The sequence below is a fragment of the Podarcis raffonei genome, chromosome 3 (assembly GCF_027172205.1).
Source record: "Podarcis raffonei isolate rPodRaf1 chromosome 3, rPodRaf1.pri, whole genome shotgun sequence".
In the NCBI taxonomy this organism is placed as follows: Eukaryota; Metazoa; Chordata; class Lepidosauria; order Squamata; family Lacertidae; genus Podarcis; species Podarcis raffonei.
In genome coordinates this window covers 32009180-32030248 of record NC_070604.1, presented here as the reverse complement: position 1 = coordinate 32030248, position 21069 = coordinate 32009180, and the positions used below count along the sequence as shown (strand labels likewise).

The 21069-nt window shown below is 42.3% G+C and overlaps 1 protein-coding gene across 11 annotated transcripts in view; it reads right to left on the bottom strand.

Moving 5' to 3' along the window:
* Positions 1–20831, bottom strand: part of GREB1 (growth regulating estrogen receptor binding 1) — an 86564-nt gene extending 65733 nt beyond the window's left edge. For 7 of the 11 annotated variants that reach the window (XM_053381002.1, XM_053381010.1, XM_053381014.1 and 4 more), the window contains exons 1-2: positions 20726–20831; positions 9085–9213 (exon numbers count right to left, since the gene is read on the bottom strand). The gene's annotated coding sequence lies outside the window, so the exon portion shown is untranslated. Of the gene's footprint in view, positions 1–9084; positions 9214–10571; positions 10601–20348; positions 20443–20725 lie in introns of those variants that run through there. The other 4 variants (XM_053381003.1, XM_053381005.1, XM_053381004.1 and 1 more) reach the window with 4 other exon arrangements.
* Positions 20832–21069: the final 238 nt, after the last annotated feature.

Genomic DNA, 21069 nt, shown 5'->3' with positions numbered 1-21069 from the left:
ATATCACAAGATAAAAAGATATCGTAGCTAGGGTGGGAGAGGAAGAAAGAAAGAAAAATATCCTCAAAGCAGCTTTTGGTTAAGATGGTTCTTTATGCTTCTCCAGAAAATATGAAGACCCAGTGTGAAGTAGATTTGCATAAAAATGCATCTGCTGATTTCTACATATGTGGACAAAACAGTGCCATAATTTAAATAGAAATTCAATGCACTCTAACGGGGGAAGATTGTGGTCAGGGGCCATGTCTTCCTGCTCAGTTTGCTGCCCGTGTACTTAACAATAGATAGGCAGCTTCAAGGTCCCTTGAATGTACGCTTGCCCCTCCCCACATTCAAATAAGTGATGATGAATAAATTATATAGCTTGGATAATTCAACAAAATTTGGCTGATTGGTTCATACATACAGCACAGAATTCTGTGCGAAATCACAACCCCAACCCCAAAGGTTCCAGTGGGAAAAGAAGTATATTCAAAACTACTTTTATTTGCAATTCAAGCAAACACTGAATCATAACTATGTAGTCATGAAGTTGTGGACCTTGTACTGACAAGCTTTTCCATGGTTGCTGGCACTGTGATCTGCTGTATTAATATATTAAGGCTGCATGCTAGCACATTTATGGGAAGCCAACAGAAATTAGTTCCAAATGAATGTCTAGGGTCAGGTCAGAATAAATTTTGATCAGGCACATAATGTTAAGCTACAGCATGTTATCAGCATGTTATCAAGTATCAAATATAACAAGCCACTTTATTTGTCTCCAGTCTGTTGTTTCAAACCAAAGGTCTTCCGTGCAATTGAATGTTTGTTTATTGTTCGAATGTGCCAAGTGCACTGTTTTATGGGGCTGGGTGGGATGCAATCAGAAACAGCGACAAAAACAACTTTGGAACACTTGTACAAGAACTCCAATTTCCCTTGGACAATTTTCAGGCAACAAAGAAGGAAACATATGATGCAGTGCCCTGCTGACTTTTTGTCAGGTTCAACTCTGGAAATACTGCATAAACGCCTTACATTTAAAGCATATTCCCTGCTCCCATAGAATCCTGGGAACTGTAGTTTTCTAAGAGTATGGGAAATTGTAGCTCCATGGGGGGTAAAGCACAGTTCCCAGGATTCTTGGGAGCAGGGTGCTTTAAATGTATGAGTTTGCAGTCCTGAGGGTTACCATGTCAGAGGAGCATAAATGTTCCAGAAATATACTATTTGTACTGCGGGTTAAACCACAGAGCCTAGGACTTGCTAATTAGAAGGTCGGCGGTTCGAATCCCCGTGACAGGGTGAGCTCCCGTTTCTCGGTCCCTGCTCCTGCCAACCTAGCAGTTCGAAAGCACGTCAAAGTGCAAGGAGATAAATAGGTACCGCTCCGGCAGGAAGGTAAACGGCGTTTCCGTGCACTGCTCTAGTTCGCCAGAAGCGGCTTAGTCATGCTGGCCACATGACCTGGAAGCTGTACGCCGGCTCCCTTGGCCAGTAAAGCGAGATGAGCGCCACAACCCCAGAGTCAGTCACGACTGGACCTAATGGTCAGCAGTCCCTTGACATTTAACATATGCATTATCAATTAAATATCTGGCATGTGGCCCCTTTAAGAGAAATGCCACCCACAGAAATGCCAAAGATAAAAAAGACTTAGAAGAGCAGGTGTACATGCTATTGAAAGACCTCAACGCAATCATAAACAAACTGGAAGAAACTAGGCACAAAACAGAGAGAGGCAGGATATTGTCTGCCTTAAAGAAACCATAAGTGTGGGGTGGTCTACTGTATATCTGGAATGATAAAATAGAGCTAACAGTAGAAAATGGTCTGATTCTGAAAGGGGAAAGGATTGTGACCTCAAAGGCAATGTGTCCAGAGATACTGGAACATGAAGAAGACCTTGAGATGGTATTGTGAAAATGAAGGCCAAGGCACACCTTCTACTGACCTAATGTACAAAGAGAGGAGATGGTCGGAACCTGTAACACTTGTGCAAAACATCAAAAACACAAAAAAGAACACATGATAACTAGGGAGGTACCCAGCAGAGCCTGGCAGCAACTGGTTACAGATTTATTTGAACTGGAAGGAAAACGTAACAAACTTAAAGTCAATTTGAAGTAACAGAATTGAAAAACACCTCATCCGGAGCTATAATAACCCACCCAAAGATAGTACTGTCAAGGCATGGCATTTGTGATGAATTAATATCTGACAATGGATCCCAATATACATCTGAATAAGCCCGTAAATTTGCAAAAAGGCTCACATTACCCACCAATCAATAGTCTAACATATTTCAGTGGACATACATTCCAATTATCTGACACATTCCTTTTTTCCATATCCAACACCTGTGCAAAAGGGTGCAAAAAAAATAAAATGCAAATTTTCTCTACCATGGAGCTATGCCCTTCCCTGTTTACAATAACTAACAAATTGCCCTCGGGGCCAAAGGAAACATGACGTTAATTGCATGACTGTAATTAATGTGTGTGTGTGGTTTACCCTCAGGGAAGCCTGAGCATCTAGAGGACTGGCTGGGGAATTTGTGCTCTCCTTGCCATACAGTGGTACCTCGGGTTAAGTACTTAATTCATTCCAGAGGTCCGTTCTTAACCTGAAACTGTTCTTAACCTGAAGCACCACTTTAGCTAATAGGGCCTCCTACTGCTGCCGTGCCACCAGAGCACGATTTCTATTCTCATCCTGAAGCAAAGTTCTTAACCCGAGGTACTATTTCTGGGTTAGCGGAGTCTGTAACTTGAAGCATACGTATCCTGAAGCATATGTAACCTGAGGTACCAGTGTATTCCCCTTCCAAGACCCGTAAAGCTGCTGTTTGCATTTCAAGGGAAACCCTCATTGGTGACTGATCCAGTCTGGGCCTTAGTTACTTATGTTCCTTCCCTAGTTTTTCCCTGCTCTCCCCCCCCCCCCGCAACACACACATTTCTTTTTCTTTGTCAATGTATGAGGGGAGGTTAGATGACACTGCACTGAAGCAAGAATTACCCCACACTTTACAATGCATTTTCCCCATTGCTTTAAAAAAAATCACTAAAAGTCCAGCCTTTCGGTGAAGCAAAATTTAGTGTCATAATTTCAAATCCTTTCAAATCAATACAATACCAAAAGAAGATAAAAGTCTGCTGGGTCAATCCAGCATTCCGTTCTCACAGTGGGCAGTGAGGAAATTGAATTTTACCTCACAACTTCAGCCTTGGGAAGCCCACATGTGGGACATGAGTGCAATAGCACTGACAATTCCCAACTGTGTAGGAAGAAATCAACCACTGATAGACTTATCCTTCGTGAATCTGTTTAATTCTCTTATAAGAAGAACCACCAAGCAAGCAGGCCTAACGCTCAGGTCGTTTTGCTTTCGAAGCGTGACACTTAGTGCATCAGCTTAAATGCCGGCTTCTCCGATGTACATAACGTACAAGCAAGTTTGGTATCTGTTGTAGCTAGCGGCCCTGGACCCCAACTGTGGAACAAGATGGGACTAGACGTTCATTTCTCCAGAACAACACCCTTCCGTAGTCATGAGAGGTCGCTGAGATTCTCTCCCTCTCTGTGTTGGGATGTGTGTGTGTGGCTTTGTGGTAGAAAGTTAGCACTTGCGTGGCATTCTTGGTCATGCCACAACATGCCACAACTTGTATCATGCCACAACAGGATACAGGGGGAGAGACCATCTTCCAAGGAGGTAGGGCATAAACAGCTAGAGTTGTAGAGCCTTGTGCCTCAGGATACTACATAAAGCCCAAGTGGTTGAGAGGCCTCGTGATTCATTCTCCACCCTGAATCATCCCCCTCCCCCGCAAAAAAGAACAGAAAGAAATAAGATTTAAACTGGGGTGGGGAGGGGAGAAAACACCAACCAACAACCCCACAGGATAAATATATTTTTGTAAAAATGGTAAAGGACATACCGTTCTGTTTGTGGAAAGGACTTCTTGACCTGTAATGGCTTAGAAAACTGGCTGTGGGTTTTGAGGTATGCCTGAGGTTGCCAACCTATTTATTAAAACTTCTGATGAATACACATAAAAATCATCCAAGGCAAAAAAAAAAAACTTAACCCACAAAATGCCTCATCCCTAAATAATACCCTGGGGTGGGACATAAAAGCTCTATATCAATGCTGTGTTTCACCTAGATAGCAATCTTTATAATGACCCTGGAAAATTAGCTTGACTCTTGCAGCAAGGGTAAATTGTGTGATAGTTAGGCTGAGCGGGAAGCTGCAGGTTACTGGCTAGCCTAAGGCCACCCACCAAGTGTGAGACTGAGCTAAGGGCAAATTTAGACATGACAGCAGCTGATCTGCCCAAATCACATATAAAGCAGGGTGGGTTTTTTCCAGCTGGAACTCACCAGAAAGTTCTGGCACCTCTTAGGTGGGCACCATTGCCATTATAAGAGAACAAGGGAGGTGTTCATGGTGAGATCCAAACATCTCTTTTTTAGAAAAATAGCACTGGGTACAACCTAATTTTAAAGCCAAAAGGGCAAACAGATGGGGTTCGCTAAATCTTCCCCTGCCTGTGGCTACCCTTCTTGCAGTCTGCTCTCACTGAGTCCCTTTTCTCCTCGGAAGCAAGATTGGCTGCAGAGAATAACTTGAGGGGAGAGGTTAAGAGGGTAGTTTAGGAAGGACTGGACTCTCTCACCAGCATGTGCCAAAAAATCTAAAAATAAGACCACAGCCCTTATTTTATGCATGATCATGGCAGACCGTACTGCATGTTATTCTGCCCCTGTACTTGGAACCAAAGTTCCCAGACTCCCCCCACCTCCACAAGGACCACTTGAAAATAATTTATTTTATTTATTAGATTTATATGCCAACCTTCATTGTCAGATCTCTGGGCAGTTCACAGACTAAAATACAGGTGGGTGAGGTTGCAAAAGAATTAAGAGCTTTTGGGAACTTATACACAATGAATTTAAAAAAATCTGTTCAAAATAAAGTTTAATAAAAAAAACTTGAAGCCTTCCTATTAGGCATAATGGCATCAAACATTCCAAGGGAGAAAAGAAGGATCTTTTTCTATGCAACGGCAGCGAGGATGCTGATTGCCAGGGGATGGAAATGAGATAAAACTCCATCAAAAGAGGAATGGCAAGGAAAAGATCAGAGATCATCCAACCCAAAAGTTCAAAAGGCAATGGGAAATCTATAGAAAATATTTAAAAGAAATTTGTCCCCATATAAAAACTTTAGAATGCTTCAAATAACTCTCGGAACTGATTAAGGTATAATGAAGTCAAACAAGATTTAATAAGGATAAAGTTTATTGAAAAATAGAGGCAAGTAGTTAAGAAAACAAAGAACCCATATCAAGGAAGTCAGAAGTTGATGGAACATTTTTGTGATTTGTGATGTAGTGTTCTATTGTTTTTTGTTTGTAAGAGATATATTGTGCTTCTTTTGTTTCTTTTTCTTTTCTTTTTTTCTTTTTTCAAGCTTTCGTTGTGTAAGTTTTGATTTAAACCAATAGATTAATTTTTTTTAAAGCAAGTAAATAAGTAAAACAAAACAGCAAAACAAGACCCGCCCCCTTCCCATAGACACATTTAAAAGGCATTGAACAAACAGGGGCCCACTACAGAGAAGGCTCATGCAAGTGCTGGCACCCTCTGGACTTCACAAGGAGGGGACACATGAAGAAGGGCCTCAGATGATTACAGCACTGGATAGCTCAGTTGGTTAGATCATGCTGCTGAGAACACCAAGGTTGCAGGTTCAATCCCCACATAGGACAGCTGCATATTCCTGCATTGCAGGGGGTCGATGATCCTCAGGGTCCCTTGCAACTCTATGATTCTATGATGAACGCAGAGTATGGGATGGTTTATATTGGGAAAGGCATGTATTGTGGTCCTGAGCCGTTTAAGGCTTTATATGTCAAAACCAGCACTTTAAATTGGGTCCGGAAACTAATTGGCAGAGGGTCTTGATGGACCCCCTTAATGACTTTCCTGCCTGTTGCAGCAATTGTAATTCCACAGAATTCAAATGGCAGAACACAACATAAGAAATAAAAGAAGCAACAAGAATAGAATTAATAATAGGTACAATATTTAATCTGACCAGTGTCCCATCTCTCACCTTCAGCGTCAAATCCACAAACATGTTGTGGATCACATGAATGAAGCTTACAAACTACTGGTGGTCGATGGACAACTGTTTGGGAACTCCTGTAATAGGATATGCAGTTTCTTAACTAAGGCTGAAAGAGGATCTGCGATTTGCCCAAAGCCAGAAAGAAGCCCAAGACTGAGATTTGATATCAATTCTCCTGCATCCAAGTCTCCTATATCTCTCCACTGGACAAACCACCCCCCACCCCAACAGACACTCCTAGCAATTACATTCAACGTGAATATTAAGGTTTTGAAGCTGCAGCAGCAGGCAGCAACATGCTAATTTTAATTAATCGAAGCGCCAACATGTCCATTTTAATTTATGTGTGGCATCTCTTCTAAACAAAACAGAGATGGAAATTTTACAGCACAATTGTATGTGTACTTACTCAGAAGTAAGTCCCACTGCATTCAGTGGATCTTACTCCTAGGTAAGCGCATATAGGATTGTAGCCTTAGCACTTAGCTTTTTAAAAAGGAAGGATGGCTTGCTCGTGTTGTGAAAGCAAAAGAAAGCATGCTGTTTTCTTCTGAGCTATTGTTTTCACTCACAAACACAATTGGCTAATTTAATTAAATCCATATGGTTAATGAATTGAGACAGTGGTGGGAAACCCGGGGCCTTGCAGATGTTGCTGGACTGTAATTCCCATTGTCACTGACAACCATCTTTGCTGGATGAGGCTGATGGGAGTTGGAGTGCATAGTTCTCTCGCCATTCACCAGTGAACCAGAAGTACTTCAGCTGGGTGACAGCCCTGCTTTAAAGGTTTGAGGTGACTGTTATGGTTTAACATGCCACATGTACCACTAAGAGGTTAGCCAGCTTTTGTATAGTGCGGCAGCCATGGGTGAAAATGTGTGAAAAGCACAGCGCGTTGAATAAATTACACGCAGTCTGCCAAGGGACTGGGATTAACTACTTGAATTGTACGCTCCCAGCCAACTGGAATTTAGCCGGCCAGGCTAAAAAGATGGAGGGAGGGTCTGCCTCCCTCAGGTCTGCTTGTCATGCCTCCCCCTCCCCCCGGCCGCCACGGATTGACCAATTTGAATGGATGGGTTTGGCGGGAACTTGTGAGCCTCCACAGTGGCCGAGGGGGATGGGGAACAAGCAAAGATGGCACGGCGCATCCAGGAGGGAAAGGAGGCACCTCATGGGGCCAGACTGCCACTCACCAGGAAGGACGGTAAGCAGCCATTGTGTTCCCTGAGCCCTAAGCAACATGCTGGAGGTTGCTTTTTCTTTATGTTCTGCCTACCAAAAGTGCCTATTGTCTTCGGCCACATATAATCATAGAATTGTAGAGTTGGAAGGGACCCCAAGGAACATCTAGTCCAACCCCCTGAAATGCAGGAATCTCAGATAAAGCATCCATGACAGATGGCCATTCAACCTCTGCTTAAAAACCTCCAAGGAAGGAGAGTCCACAGCCTCCTGAGGGAGACTGCTCCACTGCCAAACAGTTCTTACTGTCAGAAAGTTTTTCCTGATATTTAGTCAGAATCTCCTTTCTTGTAACTTGAAGCCTATGGTTCAAGTCTTATTCTCGAGAGCAGGAGAAAACATCCACACCATGCATTTAAAGCACTGATACTACTTTAAACAGTCATGACTTTCTCCCCAAAGAATTATGGGAGCTGTAGCAGTAGTAGTAGTAGTAGTAATAGTAATAGTGATAATACAGTGGTACCTCGGGTTAAGTACTTAATTCGTTCCGGAGGTCTGTTCTTAACCTGAAACTGTTCTTAACCTGAAGCACCACTTTAGCTAATGGGGCCTCCTGCTGCCGCCACACCGCCGGAGCACAATTTCTGTTCTCATCCTGAAGCAAAGTTCTTAACCTGAAGCACTATTTCTGGGTTAGCGGAGTCTGTAACCTGAAGTGTATGTAACCTGAAGCATATGTAACCTGAGGTACCACTGTAATAATAATACTAATACTTTTATTATTTATGCCCTACCATCTGGCTGGGTTTCCCCAGCTACTCTGGGTGGCTTACAGCATATATAAAAAATTGTAAAACATCCGACATTAAAAATTTCCTGATACAGGAATGCCACTATGGGTGCTGAGAGTTGTTAGGAGACACCCCCCCTCCATTCCCCTCATGCAGCTGCCATTCCCAAAGTTCCCTGTGATAAGGGATTGCTAAATCACTCTGAGAATTGTAGTTCTAGGAGGGGAATAGGGGTTTCCAGAATGTTCTGGGGGAAGCTGTGACTTTTGAAAGTGGTGCCATAGTGATTAAAATGCATGGTGTTAAATGTAACCTTAGTTACGTTCTTGGGTTCTGAAAATAACCAGAGGCCCCAAGGCCAGAACCTCTCTTCATTAATTAAGCAACAAATCCACTATAAGTCCTCCAAATTCACTGCTGCTTCCTAGGGAAGCCTTTTTAGCAACTGAGAGACGTGTTAAGGAAGAACAGCCTCATGGGTATAAGAAATGAGCTTTAAACGGGGAGAGAGAGAGAGAGAGAAAGAAAGAGAGAGGACAAAAATTACATAAACAGAGGAAAGAATGAAACAGCATTCTGGAGAGACAGCATGTACAGCACAACTTGTTGCCTCACAGACCACAGCTCAGCACCTTGTGTTGTCCATTAGCAGCAGAACTGGCCAGAGAGTTCTAGTACCAAACACAGCAAGAAAATACAGTCTGAAGGGGGTGATTACAGAGCAGGCGCCAAAAGAAAACCATTCCATGAATCAGTGCCAACCTGCTATAGTCTGAGCCTAGTTTGAGGCTGCGTTAAAGATTAAGTGCCTTACGTTTATCTTTAATGATTAACTATTCATTCATGGTGAATGAACTGCAGTTTTACACTGCCGGTTTTTTGTGCCAAGTACAATATTTAAAATCCATCACATATAATGAAAGGCAACAAAGATGAAATCATTGCCACCAGAATACCAAAGTTAGCAACTTTTCATACCTGAACATGGAATTGAGGCACAGTTCCTTATAGATCCTCCTTATTTTTACAAGGGACTCCATCAAATCCACCACAAAATCATCTGTCCACAGATATGTTCTGCAATTTGTTGGTGCTTTTGTTGTTATCCTATGTAAAAAAACAAAAAAACCATGAGGATCTATGAGGATCTGTACCTTGGGTTAATGCTTTCATGGTGCTGGCAAGTACCAGATCCACTGTGCAGTCTATCAATGTAAGCTTGAATTAGATGGTGGTTTGGGGTTTCCTGCTTGGCAGGGGGTTGGACTCGATGGCCCTTGTGGTCTCTTCCAACTCTATGATTCTATGATTCTATGAATAGCAAAATCAATAGGATGAATTAATTTTGCTGGATCTGACTTTTACTCACTTCCCACAGAAAAGAAGAGCATGCAGGTGTTTTTGTGTGTACTGGCATGTGTGCACATGCTGTGAATCTTTCTATCTGCCTTGCAGAGTGTGGATGAGGTCAGGGTGTCCCAGGGGAGGGAAGCTGGGGTGGTGCTCATGGCTCTCTTTCAAGTTCCTGAATGTGCCCACGGGCCCCCCAAAGTTTGGCAACACCTGGGGCAATACCTCACAAAGCTGAGAGATGAGCCATCTCTTGGACAGAAGATGGTGAACCCCCCGCCCCCCCCCATCATTTTTACACTACTGACAACACTAGCATAACATTGCATTTTTGCAGTGCCATGCTGCCAGCAAACAGTGCAGCTCATGATAATCACATTGCCAAAAGTAACTGTGCTTGAGGCAACAACTTGAAAGATCTATCAGACGATTCCCAAGCCAAACCCAACTTTAATATCACTGGGTCAGAGCAGCACCATCTGTATCTGTGACCTGAAAGAGGCATTTTTGGCCTCAGGGAAGGGAGTAGAGTATGAGGAAATGCAGCTTGCAATAGTTGCTAGCTCTTGAGCGAGAGCCAAACTACCTTCAGATCAGTCCCGTAATTCCTGACTAGTTTAAAATACATAGTTGAAATGCAAAGTGTGGGGTGGGGTGGGATATAGCTGTGTGGTGCCTTCTCAGCATGCCACCTTCGCTGGAGTGGTACAGACCTCTGCTAAACCATTTACAAATGGAGAACCTTTGCTTTTTCTGAAAACTCTGGTCACTGAATGCCACAAAAGCTATACGCTGTTCCCCCAGCTTCTATTTTCACAAACGCAGAGCTAGTTTTGCTGGCTGATACAAATGTTCTTTATCTGTTCTTTCTCCAGCACACAATACTTTCACAGCTTCCCCCACCATTGTTTCTTCTCCCCCACCCCCACCCTGGCCAATTACATGGCGGGGGGGGGCAAAGGATGGAGTTAGATAACAGCATTTCGCTGTTGCTTTGATGTCCACAGGCATCATCCTCAGCGACTGACCAATGAAAACAAAAGAGGACTCTCTGGGCTGCTGCAGCTCCCAGCTATTCTTCTCAGCACCTTTTGATATCCCAAAGGGTCCCATACCCTGACCTTTGCTCTCCCTCACAAAGATCTCATTGGAAGAGTTGTCAGCCGTGTCAAAAATTCTTTCCAAATTCAGCTATTCAGCAAATGATTTCTTTACTTTTCCCATCATGCCATTCTCTTTTAATGTACTCCTCAAGACTCAAAATGCACCTTCCTTCCTACAAGGGAGAGAACCTGTTTTAGACACACAGTAAACCATTGATGGATGCTTGGTTTAAGAGTTTCTAATTTATGCAGGATTTCTTTTCTCACTGACATATGCATTCATTATGTCTTTCTTCTCTGCGAGAGACCACCATCGCCATACTCACATTCTAAGTTATGCATTCTAACTTCCTGGGATGCATTTCTCGATTGCTCCATACATTTGCTTTAATTCACCCGCAGGGGGAGGGGGGTCTCAAAGATGAGAATAATATCTGCAGCTGTTGTGTAATCCTCAGAGGATAAATTACCAGAGCGATAGCCTTGGGGAGGAAGGCATGCTGACCCATGAGGTGGGGGCTGAAAGGAGTTCCAGTCATTTGTCCCGAAAACATTGTTGCGGTTTCCCATCTGTGACAACTGACCACTCCTATTTATAAATCTGAGGTTGGGGTGGGGGCCACAGCTAGTCTTGAGAAGAGACTTAGGTGACAAGGAACTGGACTATGGCTCTTCAAGACTCTCCCTGAAGGATGTCTTGGGGAGACAAAAGGAGAGGAAGATCCAATTAAACTTGACTCTGAAAGGCAGTGTGGTATGCTGGAGCATGTGTTTGAACTTGGAGCAGAGAGACCTGAGTTCAAATCTCCCTTTGGCTCCTCTGCTGACCTTGGACTAGGCCCTAAAATGCAGCCTGAGCTATTTCACATGGTTGTTGCATAGTTAAAAACGTATCAGCTCATGCAAGCTGCTTTGAGCTCCTTGTCAAAATCAGGGATGTTGCTAGACTACAGCTCTCATCATTCCTGACAATGCTGGCTGGGGATGATGGGAGTTGGAGTCCCGCAACATCCAGAAGGCTGCAGATTCCCTGGCCCTGCTATAAAAAAAACAAAAAAAGAGTCTGCCATCCCTTCCACCCAAGTTACCAGAATCTGGAGAGACTGAGATTCAAGAAAACAGCAGCTGCGGTCTAGGGAGAGATGCTCAGTAAGGAAAATAGCACATATGGAAATGGTTAGCCAATAAAATAGTCCTGATCTGAATCCTGATCTTGTAGTTGGTATACATATTTTTTTCAAAAAACAAAAACATGAGAGATCCTGTTCATTGGTCTAATATGGTTTTGGGGGACAATAAGGACAAGAGTTACTCAATTCCTCATTTATTCCATTTTATGGCTTTATGCTTTAACTCTGCAGTTCATAAAGTTTGCATCTCCAAAGTTCTTCTTTTTTTTTTAAGTGTTAAATACCAGCAACTCGTAGCAAACTGCCTTCTCCCGTGCAGACTAAGATGAGTTTCAATAAATTCCAAGGAAGCCCTGCTGGTAGTTTATCAACCAGTGACCTGTAGCTTAGTTACAAAAGAGGCCTTTTTCAGTGATAACACCCACCTCCTGGAATGCCCTCCCTTCCTAGGGTAATGTGTAAGGCAGAGACAGTAATGACCTCTAAAAGCCTCTTAGAAATACATATATTTGCCCAAGTTTTCTTGGATTCTTAATTTTACATTTCTTTTGGTTTTGTATACTGGTGAGTTTTGTTTGTGATACACAATTGTTTGGCTGTTAATTTGTTATATTTTGGGAGTTTTTTATGTAAACTGTGTGGAGATTTTTGTATTATATTGTAGCATTTTTAATAAATAAATAAATCACACACACACTTTAGATTTCAGCATGGTATAGTCATCACAATTGAATCTCTTCTCCTGGTTCGGTGATAATTTAATCAAATGCACCCCCATGTGGTAACATCTGAGATTTATTATTATTATTATTATTAATTAAACTTCTATACCGCCCTTCATCTGAAGGTCTACGGGTGGCTTACAATATAAACAGTACACAAAAATAAATGACATAATAACAAACAAAAACAAGTTTGGAGTTCGAAAATACTGGGAGATGTTCTGCTTATTTTAGCAAAGGACATGAGGTAACTGTAAGAAGCAGAATGGTTTTGCTAAATTACAACAGGCTGGTCCATTTCCATTCCTAGAACTGGATTAAGGAGTTGTGGGTAATATAGCAATTCTGAAACATTTTCCATAGAGATTAAAGACCCCGGAAAACAAGTCAAGGTCATGAGTTTATAGCAGCTCTCCAGTGGTTCAAGCAGAAGTCTCTCTAAGCTCTACTACTTGAAATTATTTAACTGGAGAGAGTGGGTTGACCAGTGTGGTTAAGAGCAGTAGACTCGTAATCTGGTGAATCGGGTTCGGGTCTCCGCTCCTCCACATGCAGCTGCTGGGTGACCTTGGGCCAGTCACACTTCTTTGAAGTCTCTCAGCCCCACTCACCTCACAGAGTGTTTGTTGTGGGGGAGGAAGGGAAAGGAGAATGTTAGCCGCTTTGAGACTCCTTCGGGTAGTGATAAAGCAGGATATCAAATCCAAACTCTTCTTGGATTACTATGCATGGAAAGCAGATAACCTACCATTGAGTCATTCCTATAATTTCTCACTGGGCCACCTGAAGTCTGCTGGGCTCAGCAATACCTCTCACCCTGGGCTTTTTTCTCACCCAAGTATCCGATTTTTATAAAATATTAAAAACTGGACCTCTGCTGCAGAATCTGCAATCTGCAGCGCATGGATCAGACCCTCTCTAACCACCTCCCCACAACTTGGTGCTCCACCGGATGCCTTTCTGGCAGCCCTGGGGAACACCCAAGTTGTGTCCTTTAAATGTCATCATCATCATCATCATCATTATTACCACCACCGAGACACCTAAAATACAAAGGTTTGCATCCAACAATGTGCTTAAGAGATTGTTCCATCAGCACATGCATTTGTGTTTGCCCAACAGAACGATCTCCTCTCTCTGCCTGTGTGCTGTTCTGGGGGTTATCCTGACCCACTGGCACAGATCTGAGGAGGGCGCTAGTGAAAATTTTTGTGCTGCCTCCCACTAGTACAATGAGTTCGTTGAATACAGCCCAAAATCAACAGAAACACAGAAACTTTGTTAAACAGACAAAACAAAAAAAGTATATGCTATTTTGATATTGGGTTCATATTTCAGTTTACATTTCAATAATACTGAACTCCCAATAATTTATATTGTTGATTTCATCCTGTACCTTGTTGTTCCAATACAAAATGAAGACTGAACACTTTTCAATAAAGCTTTTGTTCTCCTCCTCTGATTCTAATAATATTTGTGAGTTTTAACATGTATGCTACAGCTGCATCTCAAATCTTTATCATCAAATCCCTCAAGGATGAAGGACCCTTCTAATTCCATTTTTGGTTAACCACCATTCTGGCCACTTTTAGCAGGTGGATAGTTATTCCCCTCTCTCTCTTCAAACACTCTAGTTTAGATATTGCCAAATAAAATAACTATACTGTCCACCTAAGGTAAAAGTAAAGTAAAGATCCAGTTAAAGGTGACTATGGGGTGCGGTGCTCATCTCGCTTTTCAGGCCAAGGGAGCCAGTGTTTGTCCACAAACAGCTTTCCGGGTCATGTGGTCAGCATGACGAAAACTGGTGCAATGGGACACCGTGACGAGTGCCAGAGCACATGGAAATGCCGTTTACCTTCCCGCCGCAGTGGTACCTATTTATCTACTTGCGCTGGTATGCTTTTGAACTGTTAGGTTGACAGGAGCTGGGACAGAGCAACATGAGCTCACCACCGTTGCGTGGATTTGAACCGCCGACCTACTGATCGGCAAGGCCGAGAGACTCAGTGGTTTAGACCACAGCGCCACCCACATCCCTACTGTCGAACTATATCCAACTAAATCCTACTGTCCAGCTATATCCTGCCATCTCCCAATAGGCTTTAATATTCACACAAACCCTCTCAAATATCTGCTCTTGCACCTCCACACTCCCAGCACGTGTCTTCTACTTTTGGATATACTGTATGTGACTTAATCCCTAAGGTCTTTAATACCAGCTAAGTTAGGTTTATCAAAACTGTTTTTAAAAAGTATTTTCCCCACAGTTGGGGGAGCTCTTTGTAGGGTTGTGTAGACAAGCCATTACACTACGTCTGCAAATTCATGACTTCATTCTCGTTCAAGGCAGTGCTACAATCTGTGCACTTTTCTCCAGATTCCCAGATCTTGGAACCACACAGACTAGATTTCCCCCTAGTCAGTTTTAAACTGGCTGCCTTGCTTCCCATGAGTTTAACTTAAACCACCTTCTGTCTTAGCAAGTGGGCAATTTTGACTTTGCGTACACATAAATAAAGTTAGAATACGCAATCACCAATGGTCATAAGGTATTGCCGCCATTCAGCCATTTTCTGGCATTGAGAATAGACAGCCACTCTGTGCAGATGGTTACTTCATTCCTGTGTATTTCTCCAATGATCTGGCATTACTTTAAGCTGACTATTTACTGAATGCCAGCCTGTACAAATAATACTGGCCAACCACAGTCCTGTGTTTGAAAGAATGCTCTTCCAGGTCAAAAGGAAAGGGGGCATATTTTAGAGCTTCTCTGTGGTTTAGAAGCCTTTGGACTAAATCACTTCACATCTTTGGGCTGACAAAGATTTAGAGTTTCTTGAAGACAATGGCTTCAATCCATTGCAAAGTTATGCACACTTAAGCCCCAAGGATTAAGCACATATTACTGAGCCCTGGGTTCCTGCCTGTTTCCTTCCCAGGCTATGAAGACAGCTCTTTTAACCCCTTCGTTGTAGCCCCAATCACTCTTTTGGCTCATCTCACCAAAACTGCTTGTTTGGAAGTATTTCTATACTTTGGGCACACTAAATTCTTGAAGAGCAACCACTTTAATCTGCTGCAGCAAACCCAACAAATAAAGGCTTGTGGCATCTTGAAGACAAATGTGCATACGAAGAAACAAGTCATCAGAGGGGTCCCACTGTTGCAGAACGAAAGAAGCAAAGAATCTTGTGGCACCTTCAGAACAAAGAAAATTACTGTGGCATAAGCTTTTGCAACCTCATAGTCCAGTTCAACCAATGCAACAGGCCCTTTCGCTAAAAAAAAAAAGGCTTGCTACAATAAATATGCTAGTCTTTAAAGTGTCACAAGTCTCCTGATTTGTTGGGTTGTAACACCACCACACTTTTTTTTTAAAGGAACCTTGTGTAAGATAAGGACAAGGGGATGAAATTCTAAACACAATGACCTGGAAGGAAGCCCCACTAAAACCAGTAGGCTTTACGTCGGGGTAGGCAACCTAAGGCCCATGGGCCGGATGCGGCCCAATCGCCTTCTCAATCCGGCCCACGGACGGTCCGGGAATCAGCATGTTTTTACATGAGTAGAATGTGTGATTTTATTTAAAATGTATCTCTGGGTTATTTGTGGAGCATAGGACTTCGTTCATTTCCCCCCCAAAATATAGTCCTGCTCACCACATGGTCTGAGGGACGGTGGACCAGCCCACGACTGAAAAAGGTTGCTGACCCCTGCTTTACGTCTTAGCAACACAATGTTAATATGCTTTCATTTTGCTCCGATTGCACTTTGACTGTTTATCGTGTTGTGTTTGAGTGTTTTGCTTTCTTTTACACCACGCTGATAGTGGATACTGAATATCAACTACCAGACTATAGCAGGCTCACTCCAGTGGTGGAGGAGCACTGGTGAAATTACAAGTCATTTCGCTTTATTAGTTGTTCGGCAAGGCTTCCACAAAGTTACCTCATTATTGCCATCTAGAGGGGCACTCCTGCACCACAGTGCAGTAAAAGCAGGACCAAAAAACAAACCAGAACATTTGTGGTATAAAAGGTTATAGGATTTCAGTAGGAAGTTACAGGGCATGTACTAAATAATAATAATATTTTTTACATTTATATCCCGCCCATCTGGCTGAGTTTTTCCATCCACTCTGGGTGGCTTACAACATATAAAACACAACAAAACATCAAACATTAAAAAACAAGATATCTTATACAAGCAACAAAGAAACCAACCAATATATCAATAAAAACCAATAACAATAACAATAATAATAGTTTACAGTTATGCCCAAATTAAAGTAACCTCCAACCCCAACTAAACATTTAACCAGCACCAATCCAACAAAAATGAAACAGAGGGACCAAAATTAGAACATTTTAAAAACACTGTCAGTCCACTCCAAAAATTTTGGAGGCACAAAGCATTTTGTAAAGGAGATCATAAAACCATGAGCACAAATAATCATGAATGCCCAATAGAAAGGATGTCTGAAGGGGCCTGTAATCTCAAGGAAGAAACTGGGAACACACTAGTGGGAAAGGGCATATGATTAATTCTACACTACCATTCAAAAAGAATGTTTTCAGAATAATGTTCCTTAATGAAAAGCTGGAATAGCCAATAATATGCTAAGGAAAAAACTGAACAGCTGATCACAAATGAAGGGAAAGATCCACTCAGAGTTTCTCTTATGCAAGCCCCACTGAAATGAACTGAAGAATGACACCTTGTGTAGGTGTCTTTCACACTATGGAGATTGCACAGAGAAACGTCCTGGTGAATTGGGCTCCCAGATTCAAAGGTATTTTGTCTGTTTTAGAAGCACAACTTTTGAAATGTAACAATACTGGACATTAATTTTACTTGCCTCTTGAAGTCATTGACTGGATAATAGCATGGCAGCAAGTGGTTTCTTAGTTTAGGAATAATGAAATCCATCAGAATTTCCAAATTCTCTCAATAAGTCAAGTGGTTTGAGAAATCAGTTTAAAATGGGCGACATGGGCCATATCATTCCACATCTGGGCCTTCTGTATTTTCTAGCTATTAGCCTGTGAGCCTAATTCAAGGTGCCGGTTAATATCTTTTATGGTGTAGTCATCTGCTACTAAGTTCCACTGACTTAAAAGGACACACCTGCAGATAAGCGTGCACAGAATTGCAGTAGAGTCCCTGCAGGGCCGGCCCATAACATTTTGGCACCTGAGATGAACCACAAAATGGCGTCCCCTCTCCAGCCAGGGAGGTAGGTGTGAGTGAAGACCTACACCAGGAACAAGAGAGGAATAAAGATCTACATCAGGATCTGCTGCTCCGTGCATCCTGCCACCTGAGGCAGTAGCCTCACCTTGCCTCATAAGTGAGCCGGCCCTAAACCCCTACATAACATAGAAAGGTCTTAAGATCTGTGAATACAACCTTGCTCTATGCACCCCTTTTTATTTATCTACATTAGATTAGGGCGCAGCACAGATACAGATGGGTGGACCTGTCCATTTTGTTTTTCTCAGTTTCTCATTTTCTGATCTTAGATTTAGTTCTCCACATTTCTACATCAATCTGCAACTTCTTTTAAGGTCCTCATGAAAATTCATCAGTATTTTGCTGTGAATTTCTCCTAATATCTGCATGTTTGACTAATATACACATTTTTGCAAAGCATTTCCCTCCAATATAACACATCTTCATATGCTATTTTCACTAGTTTTTGCCAATTTATGCACATTTTACCCTAGCATGTACATTTTTGTACACCTTACTTAGCTAGAGAACTGCATTGCAAAATTCAGAGATTTGCAAATTTCAAAGGATGGCTATGTTTCACAAGTATTACTTCAGAAAGTGCAAATTAGGTAGACTCACCTTTAATTGTGAAATGAATCAAATTTCACCCCATCCCTGATACAAAGTAGGACATTTTCTGCTGCTACACCTACATTACAGAAACCATGACTAGGGAAATGTTTCTCTGTTAGCTCTTATTTCCATCAGGAGAATAGATTTTCCCTTCAGAGAGTTTTTAATCACTAAAAAGTAGCTCAGTCAGGTTCTATTCTTCTGTTTGCTTTTATAATTTTAGATGGTATTTTTTCTTAAAGTGCATCTGTCTTCATTTTAGAACAAGGTACTGCTGTTTGAATGCCACTTAGTGCATAATTGCATAAAAGCAAAGAACATGTAGTATCACAAACACTAATACAGTAGAAATGGTCCTTATTGTAAAAAATAAAATGAGAAAAAGTATTTTAAAGTATCAAGTGGACTGCAGATACTTTATTTTTAAGCCTGTATGTCTAAATACCGAATCACATAATAAAGCAAAAATAAGAGCTTATAGGAAACCAACAACAGTGAATTGTGCCCATCTGATGCAAGAATGCTAGACTCAAATGTGAATACAGCCTTAAGTTGGAGTGTTTGGATTTAAACAATAATGATAAAATGTCCAATCTAAATGCACTTCCAATGTGAGCCAAAGTAGTTTACTATCAGTTTTGGGCCGGACATATCTAAATCTAAATCTCTGTTTAGTCATAATACTCAGCATCTCTGTCAGCATCTCTTAGCCCAACTTCCCTTATAAAATAACGTGTAATAAATAATTACAAGCAGGCACCTTGAAACAATAGGACAATGGCAATAAGACTGAGAATCCAGCCTTCATTAATGGAGCTCCCTTTATAGCTGACCTGACTGCAAGGCAGTATTACAACTGAACGACTGTACAAACCAGGTTACTCTCAATGTGAGCTTTTTCTGTGTCTGTGTTCATGGAACACTCTGTATGAAAGCAGAAAAGTAACAGAAAACCGCATTGTTAACTGTTGAAGGATATCTTAAATTATTCCATTCTCTGTTTCTCACTCCGTTTTATTATTAAAACAGTTTGCATGATTCTAAGTAAAGCAAGTTAGAATGGGAGTCAGGAAAATAAATCAGGATTCTGAGAATGCCCTTGAATTTCTTGCACTGATTACAAAGCTCAAGCCAGGGGAGGGTGTCAGAGAAACTCCCACACACACACACCTCTATTAACTCTGAGTAAACAAAGAGTAAGAGTGCCTTGCCTTAGTTGTAAGATAGAGGATTTGCTCTTGCCCCACATGCATTCAAAACTCCCATTGGTTTCAGCAAAATGAGGGTGGCGCAAAAGTCCAAAGGGGTAGTGCAGTTACACACTGCAGTTAATATTAATGCAATCAAGAAATGTAAAAGTCTGGGTGTGTGAGTGTGGACTTGTCACAAATTAAGTGGTTTCCCTATTCTAGGAATGTTCACAGATGAATGGAAAGGAGTGACAGTGAAATAGACCAACATCCAATCTGACACTAATTACACACACGCATTAACAGCAGTTGCTGTGGATTTCCTTCTCCTTTATAACAAAAAAACACAAAAGTGGGGGGTGGAGTGGAAAGAATCAGCCCCTTTATTTACACCCAGAGCTACTCAGCGCAGGGTCTCCAGCAATCTGCTCCCTAAAACTCAGCAGCCGTTTACCACTTTACTGCGCTCAATTACCTTGGAAGGTTTGATTTCCCCACCATTTCCTTAAAGTTTTGTTTCAGGAGGGGGATGGGGGCAGGTTGGAATCTGGGCTGAGAGAGGAGAACTCAGTTCATTCAAAGAAAAAGAAAAACACTACAAAAGGGAACATAGCTTTATGTTCCAGGTTCCCGAGATTACGCACTTCAATTTCATCAATAAAACTGCAAGGACCACTTTGTAAGACAAGAAAGGTTCGTCTAGTTCATTTTACAATCTCTCCCCCCACCCCTTATTCTTTCTAGGTTGCAGAGTATAAGATCTACACATACACACACAATAAATGGGCACAGGCATCCAGAAACACTGGCTCTCTGCCCCAAAGAGCTTACACTAAATATATGGCAACACAACATGAGCAAACAAAAACCATTGTAAAAGTCAAGGTTCTACCATACAGCTAAGATACTCATTTTCCTTCTGTGGGTCCGAAATCACTGGATAGCAATAGTCTTTTCTCTCTCTCTCTGGAGCAGTGCTTCAGATGCTAACCCTACCCTCTTTTGATGCTGGTTTCTGACCTGGACGCCCCCCCCTCCCTTCTTACATGGCTTCTGCTCATGTCTCTATCTCCCTCCCCCTACCCACCCCCACCCACCCACCCCCAGTTCTGTTCAAGGGACTAGAATTCAACCTTCTCTCCTTCCTGGGTATTCTGAGTGGTTCCTATCTTCCCCTTAGTGACTCTTGCTTTGCCTTTCCTTCCTTAAGATTTGCAAAGTGGAAAAGAATTCTGAAAGGGGAGAAGGTGGGAGGGGAGAAAAAGAAATCTTACCTCTGAGGCTCCCTTTGTTGCTTGGAAGCAGGCAGGAATGACAATTAGGGAAGCATTCACCTCCTTTTACTGCTAGCAGCGTGCTCTAAAGAAAAGGATAGGGATGCTGCTCTGTGTCTCCTCCCTCTCCTCCCTGTCCCACCCTCCTCCTCCTTCTCCTCCTCCGCCTCTCATGCTCCCTCCCATCCATAGCCTGAAAGACAGCTCTCGTTGACCTCCTGCTTCAAGTCACTTTTCACCATTGACCTCCTGCATCAAAGTCTCCTTTCCTCTCCTCTCTTGCCTGTTGAAGTTGCAGCTCCTAGCTCGCTCACTTTCTGTCTCCCCATGTTATACAGCACAGG